We start from the raw sequence: 6,000 nt of genomic DNA, 5'->3' as shown, positions 1-6,000 counted from the left end.
ACATCATCTCGGTGAGACCGAAATTATTGCAATAGGCAAGAGGGAGTTTGCAAGCCCATCTCAGTGAGACCGAGATCCCATCGGTGAGACCGAATTGATTAGGGTTTCTGGCAGTGGCTATGTCAAATGAACTCGGTGGTGTCGGATATATCAGACCGGTAGGGCCGAGTTTGACTTTTGGTTTCTGACATATGTGGATATCAGAAGGTGGTTGAGGGCTTTGGAGCATATCACTAAGCACTTTGAGCAAGCAAGCCATTAAGCAACACCTCATCCCCTTTTAATAGTATTGGGTTTCCTATGGACTCAATGTGATCTTAGATCACTGAAATAGAAAGTGTAGAGTCCTTAGCTTTGAGCTTGAGCCAATCCTTTGTACTTAGCATCTTGAAGGGGTTCCACATCCTCTTGTCCATGCCACTCCACTGTTGAACTTATCTGAGATATACTAGATAAAAGTATTAGTCCAACAAGAGATATGTTGACATTAATTACCAAAATCACCCAGAGAGCACTTGTGCTTTCAATCTCCCCCTTTTTGGTAATTGATGACAAGATACATCAAAGCTTTAGATAAAGATATAGAGAAAGGCAGGTAAAGCTTTGGAAGGACATTTGACATGCATAGGCTCCCCCTACATGTATGCAATCATGTAAATATGGAACATAAGATCATGTGAGTGCATAATCATGACAGAGCAAGCAATGAGTTACATCTATTTTGGCTATATGCGTCAGAGCAAATGACGTGAATAAAGAAAATGTACCTTCATGCTCATGAGTCCTCCTTGTAAATAATATGTACAACAACAAGAGATCATCATGCACATGAGTGTGATGCATATACTTACCTTATGGTCTTGAGCTAGCTTTGGAAGAGATGAGCCTGAGAAAACAAGGTTAGACAACATAGAAACATCTACTGAACAGAGAAAGCAGCAAACCACAAAAGTACCAAGATTGGGATGACATGTAGAGAGTGAGTACTAGGTACTCTATTTGAGTGTAGACATGTCCCCAAAGTTAAAGATATGCAATGAATTCGAAGATTTCCTTCCCTTAGATGTCTTGCTCCCCCTGAATCTTATATGGGATATTGGGAGAAGATAGGGAATAGAAAATCAGAGCAAAGCAAACACAAAAACAACATGAACATGTCTTTCCCCTCTAAAGACATGTGACTTCTCTCCTCTTTGAATACCAAGCAACTGGGTCTCTCTTTGATGTGATTATTTTTCTCTCTTTCCCCCTTTTTATATGATTACGCTTTGATGTGAACTCTCTCTCTCCCCCTTTGACATCAATTTCCAAGAAGGGTCTTCTCTGGAGTGGAGTCAAAATAGGATTGGTCCTTGAGTCACATGGCAAAGTAGCAAGGAAAAATAAGGTGCTGGTAGAGGATAAGAATCATCGAGTGGAGCTGGAACAAAATGTGCAGGATGCAAATGACAAAGTGTTTTCTCAGCATTGAGATCGGCTACACCGAGTTGTTTCCTTTGGTGGCACCAAAAAGTTTCAGTTTGACTAAAAGAGGCAAGTCGGTGTGTCCGAGTTCATCACAGAGAAAAAGCACTAGTCACCTCATCTCACTAAGAAAATAAGATCTCACAAGGATTTGCAATGAATTGGATGCAGGGAAATGAAGAACAGAAATAAAAAGGAAAGAAATCTAGATGAAGTTTTTTTGAAAGGGGAAACAAATATGTATGAGACAAATGCAAGAACAAGGACAAACACTAGATAACTTTATCTAGAATTGGTCGGTGACAAATCACCTATGTTAGAGTATATTGACTTAGAAGTCAAGTGAGGACACTTGATCAGAGGTCATACCCATCGTTTAAGCTCAAAATGGGGTTGCCATTTTCATTTAAGCATTTTGATGTGTTCACATCTTGTTGAGCTGCTTTGACCCATGTCTTGGGGTAAAGCTTCTCTAAGATGGAACAACATACCTTGGGTAGTGGTGATGATCTTGATCATGTAGTTGAACTTGTGTGGGATGCTCAATGGTGATGTAGTTCATTTGTAGCACCGCTTGTAATTGAGTTCATCTACCTACATGAATTAGTTTTGCAAGGAATAGCACTTGTGTATCCAAAATGACAATCATGAAATATGATATGTTTAAATTGTCAAAGGGTATGTTTGAAGTGTTTCAAGCTTCCTTGTCTTGAACCACCGTTTTGTAGAGACTTGGTGATGTAGAGATTGCTTAAGATGTGAGTGAGTTGCAATCTCATAGATTTATATCCATCCAAGTACCTACAAGGGTTAGATGACATGCAATGGTGCAAATATATCCAAGACATACGATTACCATTATAAGAGAAATATCAAGGATTAGTCATATGCTCATGTCTTGCATGTATCCAAATGGAGTTTCTACTCCAAGTTTGAAGCATCAATAATGTTCAATTCATCTATCAACCTACAAAACACTTTCTCATCAAGTGGTTTAGTGAATATATCCGCCAATTGCTTGTCGGTATGAAGATGCTTAAGGTTGATATCATCCTTAGCAACATGATCTCGAATGAAATGATGACGAACTTCAATATGCTTAGTTCGAGAATGTCGCACGGGATTGTGAGCAATCTTAAGCACTTTCGTTGTCACAAAGCAATGGGACATGTTTCACATATATCCCATAATCTTTAAGAGTTTGGGTCATCCAAAGTAATTGAGCACAACATGAACCAGCGACAATGTATTCTGCTTCGGCGGTGGATAAGGATACCGAGTTTTGTTTCTTGGAGGACCAAGACACAAGAGATCTACCAGGAAATTGACAAGTAGCCGAAGTGGATTTTCTATCAACCTTGTCACCGGCATAGTCCGAGTCGGAGTAGCCAACAAGATAAAAAGAAGACCTCTTTGGATACCAAATGCCAAAATTTGGTGTATGTATTAAGTATCTCACTATCCTTTTCACAGCCTTAAGATGACATTCTTTAGGAGCTACTTGATACCGTGCACACATGCACACACTTAGCATGATATCGGGGCGAGAGGCACATAGATATAAAAATGAACCAATCATAGAGCGGTAAACTTTCTGATCAACGGGTTCACCATCTTTAGTCAAGTCAAGATGTCCACTAGTAGGCATGGGTGTACTCAAACCTTTGCATTCTTGCATATTGAACTTCTTGAATAAGTCCTTGGTATACATTGTGAGAGACAAAGCTTCCCTCCTTAGTTTGCTTGATTTGCAAACCAAGAAAGAACTTGAGTTCACTCATCATAGACATCTCAAACTTCTCCGACATAAGATTCCCAAACTTCTCACTAAAATGAGGGTTAGTTGAACCAAATATAATATCATCAACATAAATTTGGCATACAAAATAATTATCCATTAACCCTTTTAGTGAAAAGAGTAGAATCAATTTTTCCAATCTCAAAGCCTTTTTCAATGAGGAACTTGGTCAAGCATTTATACCACGCTCTAGGAGCTTGTTTAAGACCATAAAGAGCTTTGTGAAGTTTGTAAACATGATTGGGTTTATTAGGATTAACAAAGTCGGGAGGTTGTTTAACATAAAATTACTCCTCAATTTCACCATTTAGAAAAGCACTTTTAATGTCCATTTGGTACAATGTGATATCATGGTGATTAGCATAGGCAAGTAAGCGAATAGACTCAAGTCTAGCAACAGGGCCATATGTCTCACCATAGTCCATACCTTCGACTTGAGTGTAGCCTTGGGCGATGAGACGTGCTTTGTTGTGAACTACTTGTCCATCTTCATCTTGCTTGTTGCGAAACACCCATTTGGTACCGATGATGTTGTGGTTGTTGTCGGGCTACTCGACGAATGTCCACACTTGGTTTCTATCAAAGTTGTGCAGCTCTTCATGCATGACATTTAACCAACTCGGATCTTCCAATGCTTCTTCAACCTTCTTTGATTCAATGCTAGTGTCAGTGTACAAAAGTAGGGGCTGTGCTTTGTACACCTTTACTTGTGCACGGGCAGTCAGAGCCACGCCCACGGCCACACTTAGCAGAGTGGAGGAAGGAAGCCGAAGCCACAAGAGAATCAAAGCAACGCCAAGGCAGAGACACGAGAAGAAAGAGGGCGAGGCAGGCTCCCTCGGCAAGATCCTTGCCAGGACAGCCTCCGCAGCCTCGGCAAGGGCCTTGCCGGGACAACTTGCCCAGCGCCAGCGGAGCGCGCCACCCTTGAGCCCAAGGGTTCCAACGCCATCAACCACGTTGGAAACAAGGCTCGGGAGGAACCTCCACGATGGCATGCAGATCTTTGTGAAGATCATAGACACACAAGATTAGATGAGGACCAGAAGTCGATGACCCTCGGCAAGATCCTTGCCGAGGAAACCCACGAGACCTCCGGTAAGATCCTTGCCGGGGACGATCACGGTGCCTCGGCAAGACCCTTGCCGGGGCCCTGGCAAGACCCTTGCCGAGGACATCAGCGGGGCCGCGGCCAGGCCCGCGCCTTCTAAGGCTCCACCGCCGGTTCCATGCAGCTGCCAGCCGATACGTCTCCAACGTATCTATAATTTATGAAGCATTCATGCTATTTTATTATCTGTTTTGAATGATTATGGGCTTTATTATACACTTTTATATTACTTTTGGGACTAACCTATTAACCGGAGGCCCAACCCATATTGCTGTTTTATTGCCTATTTCAGTATTTCAAAGAAAAGGAATATCAAACGAAGTCCAAACGGAATGACACCTTCGGGAGCGTGATTTTTGGGAAGAATATGATCCGGAAGACTTGGAGTTCACGTCAGAAGTGCCTTGAGGAGGCCAGGAGATAGGATGGCGGGCCCCCTCTACTGGGCGTGCCCCTGTCTCCTGGGCCCCTCGAGCACCCCCCGACCGACTACTTTCGCCTATATAAGTCCACGTACCCTAAAAACATCAACAACGAAGATAGATTGGGAGTTCCGCCGCCGCAAGCCTCTATAGCCACCAAAAACCTCTCGGGAGCCCGTTCCGGCACCCTGTCAGAGGGGGAACCCATCACCGGTGGCCATCTCCATCATCCCGACGCTATCCATGACGAGGAGGGAGTAGTTCACCCTCAGGGCTGAGGGTATGTACCAGTAGCTATGTGTTTGATCTCCCTCTCTCTCTCTGTCTCGTGTTCTCTCTCTCGTGTTCCCTCTATGGCACGATCTTGATGTATCGTGAGCTTTGCTATTATAGTTGGATCTTATGATGTTTTTCCCCCTCTACTCTCTTGTGATGAATTGAGTTTTCCCTTTGAAGTTATCTTGTCGGATTGAGTCTTTAATGATTTGAGAACCCTTGATGTATGTCTTGCCGTGCTTATCTGTGGTGATAATGGGATATTACGTGCCACTTGATGTATGTTTTGGTGATCAACTTGTGGGTTTCGCCCATGAACCTATGTATAGGGGTTGGCACACGTTTTCGTCTTGACTCTCGGGTAGAAACTTTGGGGCACTCTTTGAAGTACTTTGTGTTGGTTGAATAGATGAATCTGAGATTGTGTGATGCATATCATATAATCATGCCCACGGATACTTGAGGTGACAATGGAGTATCTAGGTGACATTAGGGTTTTGGTTGATTTGTGTCTTAAGGTGTTATTCTAGTACGAACTCTTGAATAGATTGATCCGAAAGATTAACTTTGAGGTGGTTTCGTACCCTACTATAATCTCTTCGTTTGTTCTCTGCTATTAGTGGCTTTGGAGTGACTCTTTGTTTCATGTTGAGGGATTGTTATATGATCTATCTATGTTATTATTGTTGAGAGAACTTGCACTAGTGAAAGTATGAACCCTAGCCTTGTTTCCTACCATTGCAATTCCGTTTACGCTCACTTTTATCATTAGTTACCTTGCTGTTTTTATATTTTCAGATTTAAAAAACGTATATCTACTATCCATATTGCACTTGTATCACCATCTCTTCGCCGAACTAGTGCACCTATACAATTTACCATTGTATTGGGTGTGTTGGGGACACAAGAGACTCTTTGTTATTTGGTTG

The sequence above is a fragment of the Triticum aestivum genome, chromosome 4B, assembly GCF_018294505.1.
Source record: "Triticum aestivum cultivar Chinese Spring chromosome 4B, IWGSC CS RefSeq v2.1, whole genome shotgun sequence".
In the NCBI taxonomy this organism is placed as follows: domain Eukaryota; kingdom Viridiplantae; phylum Streptophyta; class Magnoliopsida; order Poales; family Poaceae; genus Triticum; species Triticum aestivum.
Note: the sequence above shows the minus strand (reverse complement) of the source record.